Here is a 12,316-nt window from a genome sequence, read left to right as displayed (position 1 = left end):
GGACTCCCATGTAGTTGACAGCAGTGTGCGTCCCGGACCTGGTGTCTTAAAACTCACGCTGGGCGTGTGTGCGTGCATGCCCAAGATCCAGAGAGGAGAATGGAGGAGAAGGGATTGCGGCATGACCATCCCCCTGGGGGGTGATTTCTCACTTTCTGTCTCTATTATCTCTGTCTGTCTGGTGAGCGCCAAAAAAAAAAAAAAAAAAAAAAAAACTCTCAAAAAAAAAAAAAAGGATAGTTTTGAAATTTCAGTATTAGTGCAAACAGGTCAGAGACGGTACTTCAAGTAACCATCAAGATCATAAAGTGGGCTGGCCCTATGGCCTAGTAGTTAACAGGGTCAGATTCCACATGGCTGACTATGGTTTGAATCTCAGCCTCTGTGCTTAAAAAACACATCACGCACATGTGCATGCATGTTCAAAATCCTGACAGGATAGAGAAACAGAGACTGTGACATAACTATACTCCGTTGGGGGTAGGGAGTGATTTCTCCCCTTTTCTCTGTCTGTCTCCAGTGAGTTCATGTGCAGTCTGGCAATTAAAAAACAAACAAACAAACAAAAACCCACTTTTTAAGAAATCACAAAGCTAGTTAGTAGGAAAGTTACTACTGGAAACCAGACTCTAGTATCTCTTCCCTATTATCTTCCTATTTGCTGGTTAGTACCAAAACTGGAAATAGAAACAGAGTCTACTAATTACTATCTGATTGGGTTCCACTATGGTACAGAAATAAATGTGAGAATGTTTAATATAGGGAAAATCGGCTAGTAAACAGGCTTAAACCAAAGAAAAAACAAAAGCCCAGACTCGTAAGAATAGAATTTTTTTAGATTTATGCCATAGCGCTCATGCATTCGCCAGAGTGGACAATGAGAAATAATCTCCCAGGGGTGATTACTCCACAATTCCTTCTCCGTTCTCCTCTTGGGATTTTGTGCACACATGCACATGTGCCTGGTGAGATTTTTTAAGCCACCATGTCCAGGACTTGAACCATGGTCAGCCATTTGGAAATCTAACACCTTAACCACCATGCCACCTGCTGGCCCCAGAATATTTAATGTCTTATAGCAGAACCCCACATTTGGTGTTATTTTCAATAACACCAAAGATTCTACCAACTACCTTAACTAAAACAATGACACTTCATGAATCTTAAGATAGTACACATAGTGGGCCAGCAGGTGGCATGGTGGTTGAAGTGCCAGATTCCCACATGGTTGACCATGGTTCAAGTCCTGTACCTGGTGGCTTTCTTTGTCACTTTCCCTTTCTTTCTCTTTCTCTGTCTCTCTCTCTGGTAAAATTAAAAATAGTAATAAATAAAATAATTCTTTACAAAAAAAAGAAAAAAGATAGTGCACATAGTATTTAGGAGTTGACCAGAGACTTTAATCTGAACCTAAAGAAAATATGCAATAAAGAAAGAAATTATTAATGAGTTAGGAGCCATTCTCCTATAGAGCATGAAATAAAAATCTCTATGCCAAAAGAGTATTGGGAGTCAAGCCAAAGCTCTGACAGTTAAATTGCTCCTTCAAAACCTAGAATATATATGAAGAATGCATACCCCACTGGTCAAGATGACACAAAAATCTTCTTAAAATGCATACTAGTAATATATAAAGAGTGTAAAAAATATCAGAGATGCAGTATCTAGAACACAAAACTCATAAAATTAATTGTAAAAGAAGATTATAGAATAATTCAGTATAATTGTTTTTATATAGACTCCTATATAAAATATTTTATAAAAGCCTAAAGATTAAGAGATTATAGAAATAAAAACAAATGTTTAAAATGGCCTATTTTTTAGAAAAGAGATTAACATCAACCTTTATAGGTAATTTTAAAACTTTCCAACATGCAGGAAATTTCAAAGACTATTATGAACAATGTATATGCATTACTTAGATTAAACAATAAACATTTGCCATATTTGGTTCATCTATTTATGAAGCTATTTTTTCATGCTGAGTCATTTCAAAGTATGTTACAGATTTCCTAATTCTTAACCCTTAAACATTTTTAATTGCCAGAGAGCACATACACTCTCCAGAGACAGAGAGACAGAGAGAGAGGAGGAAAGCACACCTGGGGCATGGTCATGGCACAATTCCTTCTTCATTTCCTCATCTTGTTGAAATTTTGGGCAAACACACTTATGTACCGAGTGTGTTTTTCTTTCTTTCTTTTTTTAGAATTAGTTATTTAATTGTATTTAATATTATTATATATTTTTAAAATTTGCGATAGGGCACTTGTGCTCACCAGAAAGAGACAGAGAGAGAGGGAATGTGAGAAAACAAGCTGCCAGGTCCAGGATTCAAACTGCAGTCAGCCATGTAGAAGTCCAGTGCCTCAACCACGCCACCTGCTAGCCCCCTCCCCACCATGTTTTTCAAGCTACTGGGACCAGGATTCAAACCACAGACAGCCATATGGGATCTGGCTGCCTTAACTGCTAAACTATGGTCAGTCCCCTTAAATATTTTTATATTTTCCTATATAAATATGACACCATTATCAAAATTACTCAGTTCTAAATAATTTCCTAGTATTTTCTAGTATCAGGACATATTGAACTTTCTCAAAATTATAGCTGACTTTGCAAACCAGGACCCACAAAAACATCATGCATTATCTTTAGTTTTGTCTCTCTAATCTCTCTGAATCTAAAATAGTTCCTCCACATTACCTTTTTCTCTTTCTCCACTCATAACCTTAATTTTTGTGTGTGTTAAAAAATACATAACATAAAATTTACCCACATCTATTACTATGGATATTATTTAAAAACAAATAAACAAAACAAGTATTGGCTAAGATATAGAAAAATGAGAACTTCTGTGCATTGCTAATGAGAATGCAAAAATGGTGCAGCCACCATGGAAAAAAGTTTGGTGGATTCTCAAAAAATTAAATAGCACTGTTATATAATCCAGTAATACCACTTCTGGGTATATCTCCAAAGGAATTAAAAGCAGACTTAAACACTTATTTGTACAGCCATGCTCACTGCAGCATTACAACAGCCAAAAGGTGGAAGTAACCTAAGTGTTCATCAATGAATGAATAAGCAAAAACAAGGAACATAAACAAGGAACATTATTCAGTCTTTAAATGGAAGGAAATTCTGGTATATGCTACAATGGAGATGAAACTTAAAGACATTAAGCTAAGTGCAATAAGTCAATCAAAAAAGACAATATGCTGGGTGATTTCCTTTATATGAGGTACCTAGTGTGTAGTCACATCAGACAGAAAGTAAAATGGGGTAGGGGAGGGAAAAGGGGAGTGAGCGTTTTGAGAATGGAGTTCTGGAAATGAGTGGTGGCGATGGTTGCACAACGTCACTACACTTAAAAATGATTAAAATGGTATTTTTTGAACTGTGGTAAAATATACATAACAAAATTTACCATTTAACCATTTCAAAGTGTACAATTCAGTGGTATTATGTATATTTACCATGTTGTATAATCACAAAACCCTAATTTCAGCATTTCTCACGTTCTGAATGAAAGTATGTTTAAAGTGTTTCTCCATTTCCTTTATTTCCTATAAACTGGAAGGTACATCTACAGGCTTGATCAGAGTCAAAATATGTTTGGCAAAAATTCTGTAAAGATTATTTTGTACACTTAGGAGCCTTAGTTTAGGCTTTCTTCTCTAATATCGAATCTGTCACTAATCCCATCAAGTATATTTTCCATCTCTGACATTGTGTTTTTCATCTCTGGAGGTTCAATTTGGGTCTTTTTATATGTTCTATTTAACATATTCAATATTCTGGTTTCTGGAGTATATGGACCACAGTTATAAAAATTGTTCTAACATCTCTGTCTACTAATTTTATCATCCATGTCCCTTCTGTTTTGTTTTGTTTTTTCCTCTCACCATTAAGGCTCGCATTTTTCTACTTGTTTACATAGTAATTTTTGATTGGATGCTGGACACTAATTTTATCATCTATTCACTTCTGTTTGTTTGGTTTTCTCTCATCATTAAGGGTCATATTTTTTTTACTTCTTTTGAATAGTAATTTTTGATTAGATGCCAGACACTAAATTTTACCTTCTATGCTACATATTTTATTCCTGTAACTATTCTTAAGCTTTATTCTGGGGCACCATTGAGTTACTTTGATACAGTCTGACCCTTTCAGGTCTTGCTTTTAGGCTTTGTCAGGCTGAGCCAAAAAAGCAGCATTCAGTTTAAAGCTAATTTATCCCACTGCTACCACAAAATTTTTCAGAGACTGTACAATGACCTGTTAAAATGTTTTCCACCCTGGTTAGTGGGACCAAACATTACCCTGACTCTGAAAATGCTCTGACTTTTTTTTTTTTTCCTCTAACCTTTTCAAGAGGTTCTTTTCCTAGCCTTAGGAAGTTTCCTCTAACATACTTGATAATTCCCCCTTATCTGCAGTTTTGCTTTCTGTGGTTTTAGCTAGCCACAGTAAACAATAGTCCACAAATATTAAATGGAATGTTCACAAATGATCTCTCCCTCAAAGATTACACTAAAGTTTCAATTTCTTATAGTGCAATCCATCTTTGGGTCAGTTGGTGGCACAGTGGTTAAGGAGCCTCATTCCACATGGATGACTGAGGATTTTCAGTCCCAGACCCAGAGGCTTGAAAAACATGCCAGGTACATGTATATGTGTGCTCAAAATCCTGAGAAGAAGATGATGGAAAAGGGATTATGGAGTGGTCATACCCCTTGGGGGTATATGCCTTCTCACATTCTCTGTCTCTAGTGAGTGCATGCATCCTGTAACAAATTAAAAAAAAAAAAAAATCACCTTGAACTTAATATTAGCCTAGGAAATGTTTACTATTTCCCAAAGAAAAACAAAAATACTAATAACCCTGTTAGTCTAGGGTGTAAAGATTAATCCACTTCTAGTGATTTCTTTTCTCATAAACAGAGCAAAACACATGCAGTAATATTTAACTTCTCAATGTCAAATCATTAATTATATTTAATATCAAATACTTCTCATAATTGTTCAATTCACTTGGTGTCTTTTTTTGGTATTTTTGCAGATAAGATTCTAAACTGTTATCTTTTATACTTTGGGTATCTAGCTATTGTGTTCTCAAAGTATTAACTTCCTCATAGGAAAATTATCCTGAACTTATCCTTAAAAATAAAAACAAAATCATTTTTGCCATTTCTGTCTATTACCAAAAGTCACCATGAATTCTGATCTGAGCTTTCCAGGTGCTCAACCCCTGGATCTCATTGTATAGTGAAGGAATATGCTACCTTCTACTTAACACTAAACTTTACTGAGCTTAGGGTTCGTATAAAAGTCTCAATACATTCTCTCAGCCTGACAGTTATCATACTTGGGATTACACATTTTTAAAATACTTGGGGACTCCATTAATAATTGTGTAGTTTGACAAAGTCTTTTTATTTAATAAGATATATGCAATATGGAATTTTAAAACTTGCTAAAATCAAGACAAAGTAAAAAGTAATCTAGTTAATTCCTCAGATGTGTGTATATTTTTAACTTCCTGGAACTAAACAGCCTAAAACTGGGGAAATAAACTCCTTTTAGGCATTATTTTTTTACTAGTAGCTATTTACATTTAATCAGAACCAACTATGTTTCAAGTATTTGGCAAATACTAATTAATTTAATTCTCACAAGACCTCTATGAGATAGGCTTATTATTTCCATTTTGCAAATGGAATAAACTCAAGTTGAGAGAGATTCAATAGCTTGCTCAACATTAAGAAGTGATGAAGTTGGGTTGTAGAATAGTCTGTCTAAACTAAGGTCTGTGCCACCAGTGTCAGCAATTGAAGTCCTTATGTCTGTGAAATTGAGTTGCTCACATTTTTTTTCTTGTTGTTTTGTTTTGTTTTGTTTTTTAATTTGTTACAGAGCATGTGGGCTTGCTGGAGACATATGGAGAGGAAGAGAATGAGGGAAAGTAAGAACGAAACCCCCAGGGGAATGGCCACTCAGCAAATCCTTCTCTGTTCTCCTTCAGGATTTTGGGCACACATGCACACATATCCAGCATGTTTTTCAAGCCAACAGGTCCTGGATTCAAACCACAAGTTGGCCATGTGGGATCCAGGAGCCTTAACCATCACACCACTGGCTTGCTCTTACTGACATTTCTATCAAAAGTAAGACATATGGGGCTGGCAGGTGTTGTAGTGTTTAAAGGCACTGGATTCCCACATGGCCAACCATGGTTCAAGTCCTGGACCTGGTGGCTTGCTTTCTCCCTTTCTCTCTCTATCTCTCTCTGGTCAAATTAAAAATAATAATAATGAATGGAATTAAACAAATAAATAATTATTTTTTAAAAAAGAACATATGTTGCTTCAATATTTTCTCTTAAAATATAATGAGCCAGGCTAGCAGGTGGCCTGGAAGTTAAGGTGCTGAGTCCCAGGCTGACTGTGCCTTCAGACCCGCACCTAGCAGCTTGAAGATCATGTCAGGTGTATGTGCGTGCCCAAAATCCTCAGAAAAGACTGGAGGAGAAGGGATTGAAGCATGGCCATGCCCTCTGGAGGGTCATTTCTCACTTTCCCACTCTTACTCGGTCTCTCTCTGGAGAGCACATGTGCCCAACCACAAAAACTTTATGTATATAGTACACATGTAATGAACCATCAGAACAATATACAAAGATATAAAACCAAACATTAATGTTAACTAGAGGGCCAGCTGGTGACATGGTGACTGAGGTGGCTGGATCCCCCATGGTCAACCACACGGTTTGAATCTGAGACCTGCAGCTTGAGAAACACGCAGGCATGTGTGCATGAGTGTCCAAAATCCCAAAAGGAGGGAAAGATGGAGGAACAAGGGACTGTGACATGACAATTCCCCATGAGGGAATGTTTTCTCAGTTTCTCTCTCTCTCTCACTCTGTATCTCTCCAGCAAGCATATGTGCCCTCTGGCCAATTAAAAAAAAAGTTAATTATCATTTTTTTAACTTATACTTTAATTGCATTTTTATATAATTTTTTAAAAATGTATTTACTTATTTCCTCCAAAAATGAGATAGACACACAGTAAGAGAGAAAGATAGCCCCTCCTCCCCACAGGGTCTTTTTTTTTTTGGAGAGATTTTCACTGTAGGGCACGTGCGCTCGCCAGACAGACAGAGAGAGACATAGAGACAGAAAGCGAGAAATCACCCCCCAGGGGGGATGGTCACGCTGCAATCCCTTCTCCTCCATTCTCCTCTCGGGATCTTGGGTACGCATGCACACGCGCCCGGTGTCCAGGACACGAACCGCGGTCGACTACGTGGGAGTCCAGCGACATAGCCATTATGCTAACTGCTGGTTCCCCCAACAGGGTCTTGATGTTGCAATCCACTCTCAGCTTCAGCTTGCCCTAGATTGTGTGCCTGGTGTACTCAGGAAGTTCTATGGACTTGAAACAGGAACCTTCTGGGATTGCTTCACAGAGCATCATATTCTACCACTGTGCCACTTGTGAGTCCTTAACTGTACTTTTCAAATTAACACCCAGTGTTAATTTGATGGAGAAATGGAGGAAAAAGGTATGACCATGCCCCAATGGGTGTGTTTTCTCTTTCTCTCTCATTCCCTCTCTCCAGTGAGCATGCATGTCTTCTGGTAATAAAACAAATATACACACAGGGTAAACATAATTAATTAATATTGAGAAAGGAAAGCAAGTTCTTATAATTAAATATAAAACTATTTTGGTGAACATTTGTCACTTATGCCTGTCTAGCAACTATTCTCCCTTCTCTAGAAAGTAACATCAGTTTTCCTTTAGGAACTGTCATAAACTCAAATAGTTTGAAACCATATCCCCCTATGTCCCTATGTCCCACTCCAGGATGGGAATAAAACTGAAGCCTGGCCACATAAAGTATTCCATCCGCCCATAGGGACTGCCTTTAGGATAGGCAAAGACTGAAATACAATGATGCTACCACTCAGCAGTATGCTCAAATAAATAAAGTAGGGTTCTATTTTCTCCAGCTTCTGAGATTGTAGGAATTAAGATGGTGATTTTTACTACCAGGGAGTCCAACACTACTGATATCCAAATAAAGATGCAAAGGAAACTAGTAAAAGAAAAGATAAAATACAATTTTGACTTTCAGTGCTATATATGTTTTAAATGTCTTTTCACTTTAATTATTTATTTAAATTTTGCCAGAGAGCACATGTACTCCCTGGAAGGAGGCAGTGAGAAAACATGTCCCCCTCCTCCCAATGGGGAATGGTCTTCCTGCAAACTCTTTTAACTTTTCTCCCTCATTTAAGCATTTTGATGCATACATACAGGCCTGGGGTGTTTTTCAGGCCACCAGGTCAGAGAGTCAAACTGCATAGTCAGCCATATGGGATCTAGTGTCTTAACCACCACACCCTCAGTTGGCCCTCAATGTGATATTTTCTATAATATTCCCATATTTCAAAAGTAAGTATAGTATTAATTTCACAACGGGAAATATAAAAATTTTTAAATCCTGCTGCTGTGTTTTCTTCTCAATGTACTCAGAAAGTCATATATAGTGTCTTAAAAACATTAACAGGGGGCCAACAGGTGGCATGGTAGTTAAGGTGCTGGATACCCTCACGGCCAACCACGGTATAATAATAAATGAAATTTAAAATAAAAACATTAACAGCTTTCTCTTACCAAAGTAAGAATATCTGTCTAAAAAGAATCACCTTTCCCCCTTAGCACATAATAAACTTACTTTCATTGGGATTGGAAAGAAAGCTATGAGTAAATCCTTTCTTTTTCTTTTTAATTCCTAGAGGGCACATGCACTCACCAGTGAGAGTGACCAACAGCGAGCAAGCGAGCGAGCGAGCGAGCGAGAGAGAGAGAGAGAGAATATTCCCTAATGGGGCATACTCAATCCCTTTTCCATTTCTTCATCCTGCCAAGATTCTGGGAACTCATGTACATGCACCTGGCATATTTTTCAAGCCACTGAGACAAGAATATGAACAGCAGTTGACCTTGTGGGATATGGCCCCCTTAACCACTAGGCTATGGAGCCAGGCCAAGTAAGTCTTTTTAAAAGAATAGTTATCACTTAAAAAGAAATACATTAACTCTATCTGGAGAAAAATAGTTAATGTTCAGTAAGTGATGTAAAAACTATTCAAGAGGTACAACTAACTTTAAACAGGAAGAGTGACAAAACTCAGGTTTAAAAAAGCTTTATCAATCACAGGGAACCAGCAGTTAGCGTAATGGCTATGTCGCTGGATTCCCACGTAGTCGACGGCGGTTTGCGTCCCAGACCTGGTGGCTTAGAACTCACACCGGGCGCGTGTGCTTGCGTTCCCAAGATCCGGAGAGGAGAATGGAGGAGAAGGGATTGCGGTGTGACCATCCCCCCTGGGGGGTGATTTCTCGCTTTCTGTCTCTATGTCTCTGTCTGTCTGGCGAGCGCACGCGCCCTATAGCAAAAAAAAAAAAAAAAACCAAAAAAACAAACAACTCTCTCTCTCAAAAAAAAAAGCTTTATCAATTACAGTAGTCCTATAATTCTGAATAATATAAGAACTGAAGGGGTTGGTCAGCTAAATATTCCAGTTATAATTATTTTACATACTATTACATTATGGGAGAAATTACATATCATTGTTTTATTAAATATAGAAAAGTCAGTCTCAAGATGTACTCTTTAGGAATATACAAGGTCTACTGAAATACCCTAGAGTATAAAGGAAGATGCAATAAATGCTTTTGTTCTCTTGCTTTTATCAGTTTTTATCACTTCTTTTCTCACAGGGGCACATAAGCTACTCTTGCATCTTCACTTTTTGTTAAAAAAAGTGAAAAGACAGAGGATGTCAAGGACAATTTCTACACATAATTAGGAAGCCAGAGTGATGTCTTTAAGTGGAAGAGATAATCAGGAATTAACCAAGCTAGGGGCCAGAATTACCTCTCACAGACAAGTAGCAGTAGACTTTTAAGTTTTTAGGAAATGGCAATATATGAAAGCCTATTATTTTGTCTCCACTAGAAAGACGTGGATTAGTCATTTTGACCAACATTTTTGTTTCAAAATGTTGACATTTTAATTTGTCATATAACTTAATAAAACCTAAACTCTCCTTAAGCTATCAACTCCAAAGCTGTTTCACCCTTCTGCAAATTCCTTTCTTACACTATTGCTAGATCACTTTTGCATGTGACCTAAAGCGATGGTTTAACATAAACAAAGGTATATCAAAGAAGCTGCCAAAAAAAGTGAAGCATCTACCTATAAAAAACGGGGAGAAAAATGGGTTTTTCCACAGTATCCCCAGGAGAATAAAAGATTTTATTCTAGTCCCTTAGTTATCCTACTGATATTAACTAAGATCTGCAAGTATTTTTTAAGCATCTAAAAGAGAAAGTAAAAAGGCCATAAAACGTAATACAGAGAGAGCAACTTAAAGAACACTCCGTTGTAAACTCTCATACAATCACATAGTCAGTAATACCTGGCTCGTTCTCAAACCATATGATGGATCAGAATGGGTGGGATGAGGAGAAAGCAGCTTTGTGGGGGGGGGGGGAGGAAGAGGGAGAAAGAATGAGAACAAGAAGGCGCGGGGAAAGATAAAAACCCGAACAGATCATGAAACCTGCGCTTTGTATTATTCCTTTGGGTACCAAAGACTGTCCCCTCCTTTCTTCGATTCAGTAAGGGGTATTTCTCCTCATCAGAAGTTCAACTGGAAACTCCGCCACCCACTTGGAAAAACATCCACGAATGCCAGGACAGCCAGTCAAGGATACCTGCCTCCGGATCGCCCGTGAGGAGTGGGATGCCGGCGCCCAAGAAAGCCAGCCCAGATGTTCGGAAGCCCGCCCTGGAGAAGTTCTCCCGGGACAGGGAGAGAAGGAAAGCAGAGCAAGAGAACCAGAACTAAGGACTCCTCTCGGCACCCTTGGAAGAACACATCAGCGAGGGACAGTTACTCCGCCGGACCTGAGAAGTCGCCGGATCCTAGGGCCAAACAGCTGGCCCCGGAGTCAGGTTCCTCGAGCTGTTGCCACCCTCTTCCCCTTCGCCTTCCCTAAATGGCTGTTCCTCACACCCTTCAGAGTGCAGGACTCACCCGTCCACGCCCGATCTCTAGTCGCTCTTCGGTCAGAACAGCCCACCTCTGACAACCATAGAGAAGAAACACCAGAGACGAGCTCCACCCCCACTGCCCACCCTCTGGTGACTCTCCCAGCCGCTGGGCCTGTCGGGATCGTGGCGAAATGCGGGTGGGCGGGGCATGGAGAAAGAGGCGTGAGGAGGGGCGGAGAAAGTCACTCGCCCCGCCCCGGGCCCGCCCCGCAGTGGCCTCTGGCCCCGCCCCCGTGACATTTAGGCGGGAAAGTTGGGAAGGCTCCCAGAAGCCCTCAGGCATTTCCTTTGGCTTTTCCCCTCCACGCCGAACACTGGAGTCTGTTAAGGAATTTATGGTGCCTGCAGCCACCTCCGTGGTACCCGTTTTCGCGTTGGTTATGCAAAAAGGAGTTAGTGAGAAGAGAACTGGACCACTGTGAGTTGGGAGTTGTTTTTTTCACATTCTGCGTTTAGGTTCAAGCTTCTGACAGAATTTCCCTATTTCGTAACCTTGAAGCTTTTCTGGATTTAGAAAGCTCACTGCTTCCTCAGAGTTCTTCCGTTGTTTTATTTGCAGACTAGTATAATTGAAAAGTTTAGTCCTAAGCTACTGTGAACTTGCTTTAACCTCGAAAGAAGGTGTTCCTATCAAAAGTGGGTTGGAAAATGATCTTTTCTGCTGCTATGGAAATAGAGTGAAAACTTTATGGTATAATACCAAAAAATAACAAAATAAAAATTTGTTCAAGAACTTACTTAGAACTATGAATAGACAATATAGAAACAAACAAAAATAAGGCAGACAGAACCATCACTAGGTTAAATGTGAAGTAAACAAAATTTACTACTTTCTCCATTTCTGCTCAAAAGACCCTCCTTCTCCACTAACCTAAGAACGACAAATAATTGTGTCCATGGCACTGTGCTAGCACTTTATATACAACGTAATGTTTGTATATAATCACCCTGTGGTATAGATACTGTTTTTATTCATTTGCAGATTGAGAAGCAGGCTAACACCTCTAGGTAAGGCAGCCAGTCCTGTAGTTGAGACACAGACCATATCTGAAGAATACCAAAATCTGGATCCTTAAGCAGTATTCTTCCATTGTTATCCTCTGGATCTACTTGATACAGGAGTTGCTTCCTAGCTGCCAAAATGTACCTTTTCTATACCTCTCATCACTTAGACCCTGTT

At 38.9% G+C, this 12,316-nt stretch overlaps 1 protein-coding gene across 2 annotated transcripts in view; it reads right to left on the bottom strand.

The window, feature by feature from the left end:
- Window positions 1-11,248, bottom strand: part of MICU1 (mitochondrial calcium uptake 1) — a 288,729-nt gene extending 277,481 nt beyond the window's left edge. For both annotated transcript variants that reach the window (XM_006170082.3, XM_006170083.3), the window contains exon 1: window positions 11,120-11,248. The gene's annotated coding sequence lies outside the window, so the exon portion shown is untranslated. The remainder of the gene's footprint in view (window positions 1-11,119) is intronic.
- Window positions 11,249-12,316: the final 1,068 nt, after the last annotated feature.

Source organism: Tupaia chinensis, unplaced genomic scaffold (assembly GCF_000334495.1).
Source record: "Tupaia chinensis unplaced genomic scaffold, TupChi_1.0 Scaffold148012_1, whole genome shotgun sequence".
Lineage (NCBI taxonomy): Eukaryota > Metazoa > Chordata > Mammalia > Scandentia > Tupaiidae > Tupaia > Tupaia belangeri.
This window is presented reverse-complemented; position numbering and strand designations above follow the sequence as displayed.